The sequence below is a fragment of the Malaya genurostris genome, chromosome 3, assembly GCF_030247185.1.
Source record: "Malaya genurostris strain Urasoe2022 chromosome 3, Malgen_1.1, whole genome shotgun sequence".
NCBI lineage: Eukaryota > Metazoa > Arthropoda > Insecta > Diptera > Culicidae > Malaya > Malaya genurostris.
This window is the reverse complement of record NC_080572.1, coordinates 125,873,721-125,893,208: the sequence shown is the minus strand read 5'-3', so window position 1 is coordinate 125,893,208 and position 19,488 is coordinate 125,873,721. Positions and strand designations below refer to the sequence as shown.

General features: G+C 36.6%; 1 long non-coding RNA gene across 1 annotated transcript; it reads left to right on the top strand.

Moving 5' to 3' along the window:
• Positions 1-12,351: 12,351 nt before the first annotated feature.
• On the top strand, positions 12,352-12,827 carry LOC131439190 (uncharacterized). The gene is made up of 3 exons (XR_009231074.1): positions 12,352-12,481; positions 12,586-12,711; positions 12,793-12,827. It is a non-coding gene; the product is annotated as an uncharacterized LOC131439190 (long non-coding RNA).
• Positions 12,828-19,488: the final 6,661 nt, after the last annotated feature.

Here is a 19,488-nt window from a genome sequence, read left to right as displayed (position 1 = left end):
TGTAGGAAATATTTTACGCGCAGTTGGAACGAACCTACGACAGTTGTTCACGGCGGGATGTAAAACTCGTCATCGGCGACATGAATGCTCTGGTAGGCCGGGAGGCAATGTACAGGCCTGCGATCGGGTTGGAGAGACTGCACACGGCAACGAACGACAACGCCCAACGATGCGTGAACTTTGCAGCCTCCCGAGGAATGGTAGTTCGAAGCACCTTCTTCCCCCGCAAAGGTATCGACAAAGCTACCTGGAGATCACCTGATCAACATACGAAAAATCAAATTGACCACGTTCTCATCGACGGGCGATTCTTCTCCGATGTCATAAATGTCCGCACCAACCGCATTGCCAACATTAATTTTGACTACTACCTTGTTGCGGTTTGTATGCGCTCAAAACTATCAACGGTGCACAACACTCGTCGCACAGGAACGCCAAGACTCAATCTCGAGCAGCGTTCGTACTGCAGAGGAATATGCGCAAAACTGCAGCTAGTGCTACCAACGGAAGAGCAGCTTGACGCGGTGACTCTTGAAGACGGCTGGAGGAATACAAGGTCCGCCGTGAGTAGCACTGCTGCAACCGTACTAGGAACGAGGTTATCGAATTGAGAAAATTACTGGTTTGGCGGCGAATGTCAGCAGTTGGTCGAAAAGAAGAATGCAGCAAGGGCGAGGATGCTGCAACACCGCACGAGAACGGACGAGGAACAATGCAGACAGGCGCGGAACAGACAGAACACGGTTTTGCGGAGGAAAACCGAAGAAGAAGAGGCCACCAGGAAGACCAAGATCGCGAAGCGATGGAACAGCTGTACCGCGCAAATGACACACGGAAGTTCTATGAGAAGGTGAACCGCTCACGTAGAGGCTAAACTCCACAGGCCGAAATGTGCATAGATACCAGTGGTAATCTTTTCACGAACGAACGTGAGGTGATCGACAGGTGGAAGCAGTACTATGACGAGCATCTGAATGGCGAATCACAAGATACAGAGAACGACGCAGCAATCAATCTGGGTGCACGCTCAGCCGCCGACGGATTCCCAGCACTTGATCTGTCGGAGATAAGTGAGAAGATCAGCGAGCTGAGGAACAACAAAGCCGCGGGCAATGATTCGTTACCAGGCGATCTGCTCAAACATAGAGGAGTGGCACTGGCTAGAGCGCTGCACTGGATGATTTTTAGATTTGGGAGGAGGAGATTTTACCGCAAGAATGGATAGAAGGAGTTGTATGTCCCGTCTACAAAAAGGGTGATAAGCTAGATTGTTGCAATTATTGCGCAATCACATTGCTGAACGCCGCCTACAAGGTACTCTCCCAAATCTTTTGCTGTTGTCTATCATCAATAGCTAAGGAATTCGTAGGGCCGTACCAAGTGGGATTTTCTGGAGCCCGCGCCACTACGGATCATATATTCGCGATAACACAAGTACTCCGGAAGTGTCGTGCATACAACGTACCCACGCATCACCTATTTATTGACCGCAAAGCGGCATACGACACAATCGATCGAAAACAGTTATGACAGATCATGCACGAATACGAGTTTCCGGATAAGCTGACGCAATTGGTCAAAGCAACGATGGATAGAGTGATGTGCTACGTCCGAGTATCTGGGACTTTCTCGAGTCCCTTCGAATCTTGGAGAAGGTTACGGCTTCGCTGACGATATGTGACACGTAACTTTGAGAAGATGATGGAAACATACATCGAACTGAAAGCTAAAGCTAGGCGTATCGGACTGGCCATAAATGCGTCAAAAACCAAAGTACATGAGAGGAAGAGGCTCTAAAGAAGAAATACTACGCCTCCTACCACGAATATTGAAAACGCTCATTAGACCGGTTGTTCTCTATGGCCACGAGACCTGGATTATGTTGGCATAGGATCAACGCACCCTTACTGTTTTAGAGAGTAAGGTACTGAGGACCATCTATGGCGGAGTGCAGATGGAAGACGGAACGTGGAGATGGAGTATGAATCACGATTGCAACATCTGCTAGGAGAACCACCCATCGTGCGGACTGTCATAAGGCACTCGGAAAACAGCTAAGTGAAAATGATTCTTGAATCAAATCCGACTTTTACAAGAAGAAGAGGAGCGCAGCGAGCAAGGTGGATCGATCTAGTGGAGGGTGATCTCCGTCTTGAGTGGCTGGCGACGAGCAGCCATGGACCGAGTTTTGTGGAGACGTTTTCTTGATACAGCAAAAAACACCCCAGGACTATAGCTGTTGGGTAAGGTAAGTAATGATTCTGAACGCTAAGAATCGGCTGCGAAATCTGTTGAAACAGAAATGCCAAATTCCACGAAAGGAATATAATGCCAAGACATTGCTTTACTTTTTTCGGACAAGTCGATTTTACTTTGATGTATAATGTTACCCTTGATAAAAATCGTCCAGCACGATGATCAAGGTCGTTCAGCATTTCAAATGGGAGAAACTATCAATTTATACTCGATAAGTTATAAACTAAACCATTGAGAACAAAAGATTGTAATCAAAATAGGCTTTATTGTTTTTTAAAGTATTCTCCTTTAAAATCAATACATTTTGGTGATCAAACCAATTTCTGATTGTAAGACCTTTCATTTGAACCTAAGTTTGTTGAAATCGATTCAGCCATCTCTGAGAAAATTGAGTTCATTTTTTTTTCTACATATTCTATATACAATTCTGGAAACGGAAGTTCATTTGAATCTAAGTTTGTGAAAATCGATTCTGTCATCTTTGAGAAAAAATTAGGGTAAAAAATTTACATACACACACGTAGGTATACATAGGGGAAGGTGTTCGGTTGCCGGCTCCCCATCGTAAATTTTGACAGAAAGCAGATAGCATCATTCCGACAAATGGCATGTGTGTTTTTTTTTGTGCTGAATACCGAAGCAAACAGACGCTTGTACTTTTTGCTGTGCTCAAAACAAATTTTAATTACGTGAAAATCAGCACAGAAGTTTTTTAAAACTTTTTTTATAGTTGTATAAATTGAAGAGCATCAATCGAAAAGGTGAGTGGATTGAATATTTATGAAGTGAAATCGATCTATTTCGTGATTTAATACCGGATGCTATCAAAATTTTCGCAACCAAAGTTTTTTGTAGTAATTTTCAAAATGTCTACTGATTTCGGTTACTGACACCCCATTTTTTTTTTCACAAATCGTGAAAAATTGTCAGTGATATGCAGAGATGCCAAATCTGCAAATTTGTCTATAAATTATCAAATTTCATAGTTTACCTGCTAACCTTTTTTCGTCTGGAGACTATTTACATGCTTTTTTAGAACTTCGATTGTTTGCCGACATTCCTCAGAATTCACATACTTTTTAATATTGGCACGATTTTTTTTGTTTTTGCAAACTAAAGCTAGGCATCTCTGGTGATATGCAACACGTGGACGAATAGCGACTAATGATAAATGCCATTAATTAGTGGATAAGAAGCCAATAAATGACTGTGTGTGTGTAATGTGCACTTAGTCAGAAGTTATAAGCTTAAAATAAAAGGGTGTCAGTAAATAAACACTCTCCCCTACATATACATTCAAAATACGGTTTTACAGTGATTGCACGACCTTCCTTATATGAGAAAGGCAAAAACTGCAAACAGTCGATGGGTTTGACTGCGAATAACCAGCAAATCGTTTCAATGTTTACAATCAAATCGAATTCAACGGCAAAACCATTATATTTCAATTAAGCATCTAAACAACGTAGATTCAGATAATCTCTTCGCACAACGAAGTGGAAAATATTAACAAGGGAATTGAACGCTGAACGAAGAAATTCAAACTTTCTCCGGTAATGCGAATTGTACTCGCTTTTTAGGAGGACGAAATGAAGCATTCTGAGATTCCGGTGCTCAACCAACATTACTGGGAAAGTTTCTTTCCGCACCCCTTTCCAGATCTGCCTACTTCACAAGCGGAAGCGTGGGGTTTAGGAATTTCTATGCATATATTCCATTCAATCGGAACCACGCGGAAAGCAGCCCAAGAAATGGAAGCGGCGGAAGGTATCAAATCGGATTGAGTTGGAATAATGCCACGCCAGTGAGACGCGTTTTTGCCTTATTTTGGCTGCCGAAGATAGGATCCTTTCGTGCCAGCCGCGCTCTTTGTAAACCGTTTAAAATGAAAACAGAAATTTATGGATGCACGCGAAAAAAAAACTTTTTCGCTGATAAAGTAATCTGCCATGGCTGTATCTTACCCAAGAAGATTGGGATTGGCAGGAAAAGGATCTCGCTGCATATCTTCCGCCGGAACGAATCGCGATGGTAACATTTCAGAAGCACACAATTGTAATAAACCGTTTAGTTTTATCACGTTTCGTTCCAGCTGAATTGTATCAATTTGTTATCATTCCCTTTTTTTTATTTGTGTATACGGCTTAAAACTTTGTTTCCGCTTTAGATTATACTTCGTTTTGCTTAAATAAGAAACCGCAAACAAGTAATCACCGTTATAACTTATTTGTGAAAATATACAAATATTGTTTTAAAGTAAGATGGAGTATATTGTAATTCAACACTAAAGATTGAACCGAGACAGTGTAAAAATCATTAGCGTTGCATGGATGCGAATTTTCGTGCAAAAACGAGATAAGAGCTATTTTCGTGGCGGATTTGTTACAATCACGAACTAATTACCCCGAATTGTTACATAATCTGAACCTAAGCTATTAACTCTCGCATCATCCATTTTTCAGAATTAAATCTGCTCGCACTAATTACGACTATAACGAACCGTTTTCTAGTATGTGTCGTCAATTAATTCGATGTTCTCGCGTGTTCAATTATCACCTATCTCGCAACGTCGTAAAAAACTTATTTCTAAATTCCTTCTCTATATCTTAAGTATTATGGTTAGCAGTAGGGTTAGTTTTAATTATTAGTAATAAGTATATGACAATGTATCTGTTGGATTATTGTAATTTGTTGATATGAAAAGATGAGGAAGTTTTATGCGTGATGGAGAGAGAGAAAATGAGATTTCAGCCCAATTGTGCTTTTCCCTGATCATAATAAATAAATAAGCCGCTAATAAATGTGTAAAGCCGCTGCTCGTTTCGTGTTGAATATGCCAGAACGCTAGTTGGTTATTCGAAATCCCAACACAACTATTTGATGTCCATCCTGAAGTGAATTTGTAAAATATTGCATTATGTTTCAAATACTGGTCTGCAAATATAGCTTCATCGGGGGCTCAACATACAGCAACAAATAAAGTTTTATATACCATTCGACTCAGTTCGTCAAAATCACAAAATGTCGGTGTATGTGTGTGTAAGTATGTATGTATGTATGTCTGTGTGTATGTGACTAATAATGTCACTCGATTTTATCAAAGATGGCTGAGCCGATTTACAGAAACTTAGAATTAAATGGAAGGTTTTAGTTTGTTATTGAATTTCATCTTTATCCGACTTCCGGTTCCGGTATGAAAAGGTAATATGTGCAAATCTATGAGAAAATTCGCACTTCATTTGCTCGGAAATTTTTTAACCGATTTTTACGAACTAAGATGCAAATAAAAGACCTTAAAATTATTTAAAAAGTCCCCGTAAATTGATCCAGAGCCGACTTCCAATTCTGCTACTACAGCACTCATTTTCAGGAGTATTTTTGCATCTTTCATATAGAAAGGTTATGCAATCACCGTGAAATCGGACTTTTGAACCAAGACACTGAGGGCTGATTGTCATATACCATTCGATTCAGTTCATCTAGTACGCAAAATGTCTGTGTGTACGTATGTGTGTATGTATGTGTATATGTAACGGTTTTTTATACTAACTTTTCTCGGATATGGCTGAACCGATTTTCACCAACATAGATTCAAATGAAATGTTTTGCGGCCCCATACATTATTCCTGAACTGCGTTTGAATCCAACTATCGGTTCCGGAATTATGGGATAAATTGTACAACAAAATGGAAAAATATGTACTAACTTTTCCCAGAGATTGATAAAGCGATTTTTACAAACTTAGATTCAAATGAATGGTTATATGGTACTATATAAAACTTCTGAATTTCATATGGATCCGACTGCGGATTCCAGGATTATAAGATAAAGTGTGTTAAAAATTCTTGAAATACCATCGCTTGAAGGGACGAGACAAAAAACTTTTTCCATCACAATTTTGAACGATAATAACTCAGTCATTTGTTGATGGATTGATATGATTTAACAACCAATCGATTCGGAAAAATTAACTTAAACAAACTTATTTTGGCACTGAATTTCACTTTAATGCTTGTTCATACTAAACAATTTAGAAAACTTCGACCTTGAGTTATTTTTAGATATTTCATAGTGCTGAATATTTTATCACAAATGACTGACAATATTTCCGATGATGTGGAGAAAAAATTATTTTGCTGCTTGAAAAATAACAAGAGATATTTACGATTAGGTTCTACCCGTTCTTGTTCAGGGTAAATTTTGAAATTTTCACAAAAGTTTAAAGAATGAATTTGTTAATGTTATCTTAAAGCGGCTTCCCAGGTTTAATATGAATGAGTTGCACAGACTCATGTATAAAGAATCATTAGATCTAATATCACAAAGTATAATACATAGAATCCGACCAAAATACATGCAATCTTCTGTTGAATCGATTCACTGTTTGTAAAATTAATAATTTTGTACTTCCCTTATTGCCGTCCAAACAATAATTTTGTATTTAGTTTACAATTTTTCTACAACATAAATTGCAGTATCGCGGATGGAAATGACTTCTTAATGATCATAACCGAATCAAGTAAATAATAGATTTGAAAAATCGTCCTTCGTGAACGAACCTTATGATGATCTCTTATAATATGTGTTTCGGAAATATATATATTATCGAAATTTATTATTGGTATAATATCAAATCGTTTCATTTCTTCAGGTATTGGTATATTGAGGCTGTTCTAATCTATAATTGATCCATAACAGATCGGCTGAAAAGTTCGTATCGTTTCTATGAGAGGGCGCCACTAGAATTAAATTGATACCATTTTCAGTTAGTACCAACCTTCAAAACATACGTGTATAAATTTGACAGCTGTCTGATTATTAGTTTGTGAGATATTGCATTTTGAGTGAAGCTACTTTTGTTATAGTGAAAAAAATGGAAAAAAAAGAATTTCGTGTGTTGATGAAGCACTACTTTTTGATGAAAAAAAGTGCCGCCGATACCAAAAAATGGCTTGATGAGTGTTATCCAGACTCTGCACCGGGCGAAGCAACAATTCGTAAGTGGTTTGCAAAATTTCGTACTGGTCATATGAGCACCGAAGACGATGAACGCAGTGGACGTCCAAAAGAGGCTGTTACCGATGAAAACGTGAAAAAAATCCACAAAATGATTTTCAATGACCGTAAAGTGAAGTTGATCGAGATAGCTGACACCCTAAAGATATCAAAGGAACGTGTTGGACATATTATTCACGAATATTTGGATATGAGAAAGCTTTGTGCAAAATGGGGGCCGCGTGAGCTCACAATCGATCAAAAACAACAACGAATTGATGATTCTGAGCAGTGTTTGGAGCTGTTATATCGAAATAAAACCGATTTTTTTCGTCGATATATAACAATGGACGAAACATGGCTCCATCACTTCACTCCGGAGTCCAATCGACAGTCAGCTGAGTGGACTGCACGCGATGAACCGAACCCAAAGCGTGGAAAGACTCAACAATCGGCCGGTAAGGTTATGGCGTCTGTATTTTGGGATTCGCATGGTATAATTTTCATCGACTACCTTGAAAAGGGAAAAACCATCAACAGTGACTATTATATAGCGTTATTAGAGCGTTTGAAGGACGAAATTTCAAAAAAACGGCCTCATTTGAAGAAGAAAACGTTTTGAAATTGAACGAATTGGGCTTCGAATTGCTCCCTCATCCACCGTATTCTCCAGATTTGGCCCCCAGTGACATTTTTTCTGTTCTCGGACCTCAAGAGAATGCTCGCTGGTAAAAAATTTAGAAGCAATGAAGAGGTAATCGCTGAAACTGAGGCCTATTTTGAGGCAAAGGACAAATCGTACTACAAAAATGGTATCGAGAAGTTGGAAGATCGCTATAATCGCTGTATCGCCTGTGATGGCAATTATGTTGAATAATAACGAATTTTGGCAAAAAAATGTGTGTTTCTATTAAACGATACGAACTTTTCAGCCGAACTGTTAACATATGTGCAAATCTATGAGAAAACTCACACTCCTTTTGCTCAGAAATTTGTTAAGCGATTTTTACAAACTAAGATGCAAATAAAAGATATTAAAATTATTTAAAAAGTCTCCGTAAATTGATCCAGAGCCGACTTCCAGTTCTGCTACTACAGTGCGATAAGTGAAAAATTTTCATTTTCATGAGTATTTTTGCATTTTTCATATAGAAAGGTTATGCAATCACTGTGAAAACTGTCTTTTGAAACAAGTTTCAGAGGGCCGATTGTCATATACCATTCGATTCAGTTCATCGCAATATGTCTGTGTGTGCGTATGTGTGTAGGTATGTGTATATGTAACGGTTTTTTGCACTAACTTTTCTCGGAGATGGCTGAACCGATTTTCACCAACATTCAAATGAATGGTTTTGCGGCCCCATACATTATTCCTGAACATCGTTTAGATCCAACTTCGGGTTCCGGAATTATGGAATAAAATGTACAACAAAATGGAAACATATGTACTAACTTTTCCCAGAGATTGATAGAGCGATTTTTACAAACTTAGATTCAAATAAATGGTCTTATGGTCCTATACAAAACTTCTGAATTTCATATGGATCCGTCTGCCTGTTCCAGGATTATAGGATAAAGTGTGTTAAAAATTCTACACCATCTCGAGACGAGACAAAAAATGTAAAAACAAAATCTTAGTAAACCGATTGAGGTAGTTTAAATCGGTAGTCATTACCAGTTCAATACAAGTTCAATTCTCTATACTGAAGGTTTATTAATGAAACACGCTAATCAATTGGGTTGAAAAAACTTATATAGATATCAATTGTACAATGTACATAATTTGAACGCGGCCAACGTTTCAGTTGTTTCAACAAAATATTTTAAATTCAGCGAAGGTTGGAATTGATCTTCATTTATTTATTTTCTAAGCAAACATATTTATTGCTGAAGGTGTCCATTAAAAAATGCAAAGCAAGCCGCGTAAACTTTTTCCGTCACAACTTTGAACGATAATAGCTCAGTCATTTGTTGATGGATTGATATGATTTAACAACCAATCGATTCGGAAAAATAAACTTAATCAAACTTATTTCGGCACTGAATTTCACTTTAATGCTTGTTCATACTAAACATTTTAGAAAACTTCGACTTTGAGTTATTTTTGGATATTTCATAGTGCTGAATATTTTATCACAAATGACTGACAATATTTCCGATGATGTGGAGAAGAAATTATGTTGCTGCCCTCAAAACAACAAGAGATTTTTACGATTAGGTTCAACCCATTCTTGTTCAGGGTAATTTTTGAAATTTTCTCAAAACGTTTAAAGAATGAATTTGTTAAAGTTATCTTAAAGCAGCTTCCTAGGTTTAATATGAATGAGTTGCACAGACTCATGTATAAAGAATCATTAGATCTAATATCACATAGTATAATAAATAGAATCCGACCAAAATACATGCAATCTTCTGTTGAATCGATTCACTGTTTGTACAATTAAAAATTTTGTACTTCCCTTATTCCCGTCCAAACAATAATTTTGTAGTTAGTTTACAATTTTTTCTACAACATAAATCGCAGTATCGCCGAAGGAAATGATTTCTTAATGATCATAACCGAATCAAGTAAATAATAGATTTGAAAAATCGTCCTTTGTGAACGAACCCTATGATGATCTCTTACAATATGTGTTTCGGGAATATATATTATCGAAATTTATTATTGGTATAATATCAAATCGTTTCATTTCTATTGGTATATTGAGGCTGTTCTAATCTATAATTGATTCATATATCATATCACTTCCAATAAAATGATGTTTTTTTTAAACTTTAGATTATAAGAATTTCCGGAAAGGATATAATCAATTTTTATGAAAAAATCTAATCGTCAATTTTCTCATTCAAAATCAATCTATGCTCTTTTACTAGAATAAGTTTCTAGTTAAGTGAATTCACCGTCATTGTATTAATTTATTGTATTTATAAGGTGAACTTAAGATTTGTTTTAATTTTCAATGTTATTGTGAACAGTTGTATCTTGTACACATTTTTGTATTTTTGTCATGTTATCGTTGTTCTAAACAGAAATACCAAAACTGAATAAAAGTGATTAGTTTGATTGAGATCTATCCTTGCAATTTAGTTAAAGTCTAGTCCATCGCTAGCAATAATATTTTCACATCTTCCTGGTAATTTTTTTAAAATTCGGTAACTTTGTTTGCATTCCACTTTTTTGATCATAATTGCAGAAGTGCAGGTTAGCCAAGCAATGCTATATCGATTGAAACAAATAGTAATCGAAAGGAGCATTGTGTGGGCCTTCCAATTTAAAAAAAAAAACCATGCTAACCACTTCGGACACGTTCGCTACAAAATTCGACATTTCCGTGGTAATTTAATTTGTTCAAAATATTAAAACATTCGTCGAAATGGAAATGAGCAAAGAAAACACCAATGATCCTTTATATGACCTTATGAAATAAGATAACTCAGGTAAGATAAAATAAACTAGGAATACTTAAAGGTTTGCATTGAATTCAATCTACATGGTCATGTTTAATCTATTGTGCAGTTGCACACCATGTTCTTATAATTCGCCCTTTCCTGAGTTTTCTACAATGTTTCAAATGATAATTTAAAAAAGATAATAGCCCCTTCATGCTTCCGAAGCAGAGCTGTTTTGTTCAAGTACGTTGAGCACCTAACAACATGGAACGAAACAATTGTCACATCATATTTGCAGCAATTATTTTAATTGCATGAATTTGTTCATGTACCTACGAAACAGAGACAATGAAGTAGTCTTTCCAGACAATCTCATTCCGTTAGGAGTGAGAGGACAGGTGACTGTTCCCTCCCTAATCTCGTTCAAGAGCATGAAACTTGTAGGATTGCAATTGAAGACGGGCTGTGTGCATAAAACTCGATTTGTTCTCATGAACACTTGCTGTTCAATTACTATACTATGATGTGTAATTAATTTGCAATTACTTACTATCACAGTTGAGTTCATTTTCATTAGTTTCACTATTTTGACACACATTTTCTGGGTTGAACTACATTCGGGGGAATATTTTGGAACTAGTGCAGTGGGTTGAATCTTATCTACAAGTTAATTTAACATTTAGATCGCTTCAACCACTTCAATTTTTCGTTGGAAAGTGAATTATTGTCAACAATCAATCGACGTTTGAATAGAATTATCATCAACAATCAAACAATGACCTTTGTCAAATAATTGCTTTTATAATATAATATGGCTTCATTATACAAATATGCAACACTTTGGTGAACATCAATCACTTAGTGGTTCAAAGATAAATTTCATAATTGTATGAAGAACATTTACTCTTTACTTGTACCGTAATGTGGTTGCAATGACTATTTGACGGGCTTAACATTCGATAGCTTTTAATTATCCGTCACATGAAAGCTCGTTTCAATTGAAATTTACGGTTGTAATGATTCTCATTTTATAACATATACGTATGCACAATTAATCTCAATTAGTCGAAATAATTTACGTGACGCTGTGCGATATTACTCATATCAGGAGCTGGCAACGTGCAGCCAAACGTGCTGAATCGCAATAAACGATAGAATTTACGGCTATAAAAAAAATTCTTCGTTCGTCTCGTCTTGCTGTCTGGGTCCTTTCTAACCAGTAGCGACTTTGAATTACCCCTAAGAAGAAAAAGTACCGACAGAGAATCCAAAGGCTAGAGCGCGTGGTGATAACAGCAGTGTGATTTCACCAAAACCCAGCAATGTTACCTCAACTCAAACCCACCAAGGATACTGCTGTTTGGCAAACGTGGTAGTAAAATCGCTTTCCTCGTTGGAAATTGGCTGAAAAGAAATGCCTTTATTCCATATTCCGAACAAACCGATTCACAGTCAGCATAGCATACGTTTGGGAATGAAAGCACTATATTTCATAACTTGATGCTGGATAGCGCACCGAGCACAAGAAACAACTAGGTAGTCACACATACACATGTAGTAAGGATTCGTGGAACTTACCAGGAATATTTCTAATGAAATGCGGGACTTGTGGAGAGATTAAGGATGCATAGACACATACGCCCCGCTGCAGGTGAATCGTATTGGATCGAGCTAGAGCACAGACCAGCATCGACAGCCGTCTGGAGCGGACACAACGATAGGACATGTCATTCGTTGTTTGTTTGGAGAGGAAGAAGAGGAGAATCAAAATGATGCTTGGACTTCTGAAAACGAATTCGATTACAACACAGATGAAACGACAGAAGTGGAAGACTCACAGGTAATTTGCTTGATTCCCTCGAAACGCATACATTATGCCAAACTGGGTGGAGAAATTGATTCACCTTAGGAATTTGAATGATGATATTTTGAAACTCACAGCAGTTTTCTGTGAAGGAGTACTTGACTCTGGCGAGCAATTTTGATTGAATAATACACTTATGAAAATTGATTCTATGCTAAATACGAAATGCTCTGAAATCGACATAACATCGGAGCTGTAAGATTTTGGTATTGTATTAAACGTTGTTTGATATTACTTGTTATTAGAATTTATTATCCAAAATTGTTTTATGAAATTTTTTTTTGCAGGTTTGATGAAAATTTCACCCTATACACAATAAAAGGCAATTTTTTGCGAAATTAGTGTACTCGACTTCTAATTTACATCTATCGCCGTCGTTTTCCTTTATCTTCTATTTAGATTCCACGGCTAGTGGTAGAATTTCTTTTCATGATGTCGCGGCACGATGGGGCTTTCATTAGTCGTCAGTAAAATTCAACGAAAGTACACTGGTAATATAGCATAATAGTCATGATAATATTACTATGATAATAGTACAATGAACGAGCGCACAATGTTAAAAAAAATTTTTTTTTCCGTAGACATAAACCACATTAGTTACAATTAGAAGGAAGACCAGTTTAGAAAGCGAAAACTCTGTAAGGTTGTGCTGTTCAAACAGTCCAAAGCCTGTACTTTCCGTATACAAATTGCCAGTCATGATACAAACTGCTAGATGGTGGCAGATTAAATAGCTTGATATGTTCACTACTGCATAAGCAAAGGAATTATTGGAGCTTTGTGAACCACATCTACCCCACCTGTTTACTTATTTATAATTGAAATAGTAATACGGATCTGTTTGAGATATGATTTGTTCCGCTCCGATACATGGCAGGTATTTGCCTACGAGATGCTCAAATCACGTGTTTATCTATGGTTGCAGCATACACGTTTGTGTGGAATCATATTTAAAACACAAACTCGTTGAACACAGATGATTTACTCGACATTTTGGAAATAATGTCCACATGCTTGAAAAGTAATAATTGATAATTTTAGTTTTAATAGCAAGAAATAATCGATGGTTTTAGTTTTAGTAGCTTAGAAGCTGACTTAAAGATTGGTTTGCCTGAAAATGTGTTGTATAGGTTTTGGTATAGGCAGGGCTTTTTGTGGGGGTACGATTTCACAAAAAACAAGCCAAGCCCTGGGTATAGGTATTTTAAAATAAAAGCAGTCTAATGAAATGAAGCATTTAATTTCTTATCGTCCTACTTGTTATCTGCAAAAGAAAGTAACACGTCGGTCAATAAGTTACCGGTCTCATCTGCTCCTCAAAGCTCGCTGGATAGCAACGGGAACACTTCTTCCCCAAGAAAACGGGTTACAACGAGATTCAGTAAAAAAATTACCTGATTAAAATTTGGCTCCGCTTAATTGTAAAATTCAATATGTTGAGCCTCGTCATATAAATGAATACAAAAATCGTATTACTCTTTCCCGAATTTTTATAATCTTACCGAATTTTTATAATCTTTTCTTAATTCGTCGAGTCTAATCGATGGGTATATAAAACTGGTCACATCGAGTTTCGAGAATGGTTTCCAAAAATTTTAAGAATTCTATGCTTTTTTTCTTACAGAATATATAAGGTTAACTGTTTTTGGGATTAAGCCGTTTTACATAAGAGGTGAAACCTTCTGGCTCGAGAAAAGAAGTCCAATCTTTTGATTATACTAGGAAGTGTGGAAACGATTTCACTTCGATGTTTTTAATTTTAGTATATAATTTGTTATTTTCATGAAATAAATTTTACCATCATATGAGGAAGATGGGCGCTTAACGATTATATTTTGCGGTGAGCACGAAATTCCAAAATCTGATGAATCGAATATATATATATATATATATATATATATATATATATATATATATATATATATATATATATATATATATATATATATATATATATATATATATATATATATATATATATATATATATATATATATATATATATATATATATATATATATATTTATATATTCCGAATTTAAATGTTGCACAACACACAATTTCGTTGAAAAACTATGAGAAAAGTCCAAAAAGGTGAAAAATGGGTGCCGCATGAATTCAATAAAAAACAAATTGGAAACCGAAAAAACACTTGCGATATTTTGCTTCAAAGACACGAACGACAATCAGTTTTGCATCGAATTGTTACTGATGATAAAAACGGATTTATTTCAGTAATCTTAAATGGAAAAAAAATCTTGAGTTAATCCGGTACAACCATGGACATTGGCTGAAAAAAAGATCGACTCAGCAAGAAGGCAATGCTCCGTGTTTGGTGGGATCAGAAAGGTGTAGTATACCAAGAGCTTCTAGAATCTGGTGAAGCTGTTAAAACTAATCGCTGCAAACATGGTTGGTAAACGACTGGACAATGCATAATTCAGGCCCCAGTGTGGCTCTTAGCCTCTTGTCCAGTAACTTCTATCCCTACCTCCCCGCGGTGTCGGTTGGGGTACGAGCAACCAGGAAGGGGGTCCTCTTTAGAGGATGTCGAAGCGTCTGTACTCCATATTAGGAGCGGCTTCAAACAGCGTCTGTTCTGGTATCCAGCGGCTGAGTATGAAATGCTGTATCCCGTCCAGCTAAATCCAATGTGGCAACCCCACCAACGGGATCGTCCTAGTGCTAGTTGGGACGTTAAACAGAGCAAGCACGATGATCCCACGCGACGAAATAAGGACTGCGATTGGAAACTTGGAACATGGAACAGCAAGTCGCTAGGTTTCGCAGGCTGGGACAGGATAATATACGATGAACTAAATCCCCGCAACTTAGACGTCGTAGCGCTGCAGGAGCTTTGTTGGACGGGACAGAAGGTGTGGAAAAGCGGACATCGAGCGGCTACCTTCTACCAAAGCTGTAGCACAACGAACGAGTTGAGAACTGGCTTTATAGTGCTAGGCAAGATGCGTCAGCGAGTAATGAGGTGGCAGCCGATCAACGCTAGGATGTGGAAGTTGAGAAATAAAGGCCTTTTTTTCAATTACAGCATCATTAACGTGCACTGCCCACATGAAGGGAGACCCGATGACGAGAAAGAAGCGTTCTACGTGCAGCTGGAATAAGCCTATGGCGGCTGCTCACGCATAGACGTAAAAATTGTCATCGGTTACATGAATGCCCAGGTAGGAAGGAAGGCAATGTACCGACCGGTAATCGGGCCGAACATCCTGCATGCCGCATCGAATAACAACGGCCAACGATGTGTCAACTTTGCGGAAGGAATGGTAGTCAGAAGCACCTTCTTTCCCCGCAAGGATATCCATAAAGCTACCTGGAGATCACCTGACCAACAGACCGAAAAAAAATCGACCACGTTTTGATCGACGGAAAATTTTTCTCGGACATCAACAACGTTCGCACCTACCGCAGTGCGAATATAGATTCGGACCACTACTTGGTTGCTGTATGCATGCGCTCAAAACTTTCGACGGTGGCTACCAAACGTGTGTGTGTGTGTGTGTGTGTGTGTGTGTGTGTGTGTGTGTGTGTGTGTGTGTGTGTGTGTGTGTGTGTGTGTGTGTGTGTGTGTGTGTGTGTGTGTGTGTGTGTGTGTGTGTGTGTGTGTGTGTGTGTGTGTGTGTGTGTGTGTGTGTGTGTGTGTGTGTGTGTGTGTGTGTGTGTGTGTGTGTGTGTGTGTGTGTGTGTGTGTGTGTGTGTGTTTGTGTGTGTTTGTATGTTCTAAATCGACCTCAAATCTTCTCCAATTGATAATTTTTATCAGTAGACGGTCAAACAAACCGATTTCGGTTATTCTTTCAAGAATCGAAGAAAAATATTTTGAAGAATACCACAGTATTATTTATGATAGTACACTGAGCTAAATTTTCATTTTTACTTTATATGATATTCTAACGATTTTCACTATTAGCATTTCCAATGATAGCTAACAAAGTGTATTAAACATCATGTCAAAAATATAAGATAATCTTATGAAACATAAAACTCTAGATTTTCATATAACTAGATTTTCATATAACAAATGAAATTTTCAGCCTGAGTCAAATTTATTGGCACGCCCTATAACTATTACTAGATGTCCACATAACATACATTGAAACAATTTATGAAGCGCATATTATATTCATTTCGAATTAATATAGATAGGTTTATCTATACCATATGACTAGTTTTATAAAATTTATATATAACTTTTAATGGAGGTTTATTTATTATTTATTTATATATTTACAATTATTTGTTTTCACTATTTATTTATTTTTTTTAATAACTGTTTATTGGAATATGAGTTAAAATTAAATTATTAAGATTTAAATTGGGTGTTCAGCCACAAGTGGTGACTTTTCAGCCCTATTATATATACATTATTTGGTTATTACCATGAGGACACTATTTGCTTCCGCAATTCTGAGATTTTTTGTGTAGGGAAAATTCTAAACCTACTTGTATTGTGTAATGGGGAAAAGAAACTTATATACTAACTTACTTACTACTAACTTACTTACTACTTACTTACTACTTACTTATTGCATCGATTTTTGTCGGAATTTGCTTATAATATTATGTGACATTATATCTAATGGTTCTATATTTGTGAGTCTGTGTAACTCATTTGTACTAAACCAGGGAGGACGCTTCAAAATCATTTTCAGAATTTTATTCTGAATCCTTTGAAGCGTTTTCTTCCTGGTGGAACAACAACTTGACCAAATTGGTACTGCATAAAGCATGGCTGGTCTGAAAATTTGTTTATAAATTAACAATTTGTTTTTAAGACAGAGCTTAGAATTTCTGTTTATAAGAGGATATAAACATTTTATATATTTATTACACTTTGCCTGGATTCCTTCGTTAAACCTAAGTATTTAGCTTGATCAGACCATGTCAATTCCAAGCCATTCAATTTGAGAATGTGATTATTGTTTGGTTTAAGAAAAGAAGCTCTTGGCTTATGAGGAAAGATAATTAATTGCGTTTTTGCTGCATTTGGTTTGATTTTCCATTTTGACAGATAATCACTGAAAATATTTAAACTTCTTTGTAGGCGACTGCAGATCACTCTTAGATTTCTACCTGTGGCTAACAGACTTGTGTCGTCACAGAATGGCTATTTCTGACAACCAACGGGTAGATTTGGAAGATCAGAAGTGAAAATATTATACAAGATTGGAGCTTCGCTCGAACCCTGGGGAACACCGGCTCGTACGGGTAGCAATTCAGATTTACAATTCTGATAGCCAACCTGAAGAGTACGATCAGTTAAATAATTTTGATCAAATAAATAGGAAACTGGAAATCAGACATTTTTGCTATTAAACCTTTGTGCCAAACACTGTCGAATGCCTTTTCTATGTCTAGAAGAGCAACTCCAGTGCATATCCCAGAAGATTTATTTGCTTTTATCATGTTCGTTACTCTGACAAGTTGATGAGTAGTTGAATGTTCATGACGAAATCCAAACTGCTCTGGTAAAAAAATTGAATTCTCATTTATATGAGACATCATTCTCGACAAGATAATTTTTTCAAAAAGTTTACTGATAGAAGAAAGTAAGCTAATTGGTCGTTAACTTGATGTTTCTGCTGGATTTTTATCAGGTTTCAGGATAGGAATTACTTTAGCGTTTTTCCATCTCTTTGGGAAGTAAGCTAATGAAAAACACTTGTTGAAAATTTTAACCAGGAGTCTCAAGGCAACATCGGGAAGATTTTTAATAAGAATATTAAAAATTCCATCATTACCAGGAGCCTTCATGTTTTTGAGTTTCCTAATAATTGATTTAATTTCGTCAAAATTCGTCTCAATAATGTCATCGAGTGATAACACTTGGGTTGAAATATGCTCATATTTCAGTGAGACTTAATTTTCAATAGGACTCACAACGTTCAAATTAAAATTGTGTACACTCTCGAACTGCTGAGCAAATTTTTGAGCTTTTTCGCCATTTGTAAGAAGTATTTGATTTCCTTCCTAGAGAGCAGGAATTGGTTTCTGAGGTTTCTTAAGAACCTTAGAAAGTTTCCAGAAAGGTTTAGAATATGGTTTAATTTGTTCAACTTCTTTAGCGAAATTTTCATTTCGCAAAAGAGTAAATCTATGTTTAATTTCTTTTTGTAAATCCTTAACTATGTTTTTCATAGCAGGATCACGAGAACGTTAATATTGTCGTCGACGAACATTTTTCAACCGAATGAGCAGTTGAAGATTGTCATCGATGATAAGAGAATTTAATTTAGTTTGAGCTTTGGTAACTGAAAGATTTCTAGCTTCGATAATGTAATGATTCAAATTATCAATTGCTGTGTTGATGTCCGCAGAACTTTCTAAAATAGTTTCACGATCCACATGATTTTCAATGTGAGATCTGTAATCCAACCAATTAGCTCTATGATAGTTGAATATAGAACTAATAGGATTAATTATAGCTTCGTTGGAGAGTCTGAATGTTACAGGAAGATGATCTGAGTCAAAGTCAGTATGTGTAATCGGTTCACTACAAATGTGACTTTGATCCGTTAGAACCAGATCAATTGTAGACGGGTTTTTCACGGAAGAGAAACAAGTAGGATTACTGGGATGAAGAACTGTGAAGTAACCAGCTGAGAGTTGATTATGAAGTATTTTACCATTACTGTTATTTTGCCTACAATTCCACTGGACATGCTTAGCATTTAAGTCCACTATTAAGAAAAATTTCGGTCGATATCTTGTGAGTTTTTGCAAATCGCCTTTAAAGATATTTAATTGTTCGCCGGTGCATTGGAATGGCAAATATGCTTCAGCGATGAAATAAATTCCATGAATGGTTTCAACTTCGATTCCCAAGCTTTCAATAACTTTAGTATTGAAAGAAGGTAAAATTCGATGTTTAATTTGCCCTTGGACAAAAATGGCAACTCCACCACCCATTCCAGTAAACCTGTCAAATCGATGAACCACATAATGTGGATTACTTTTCAATT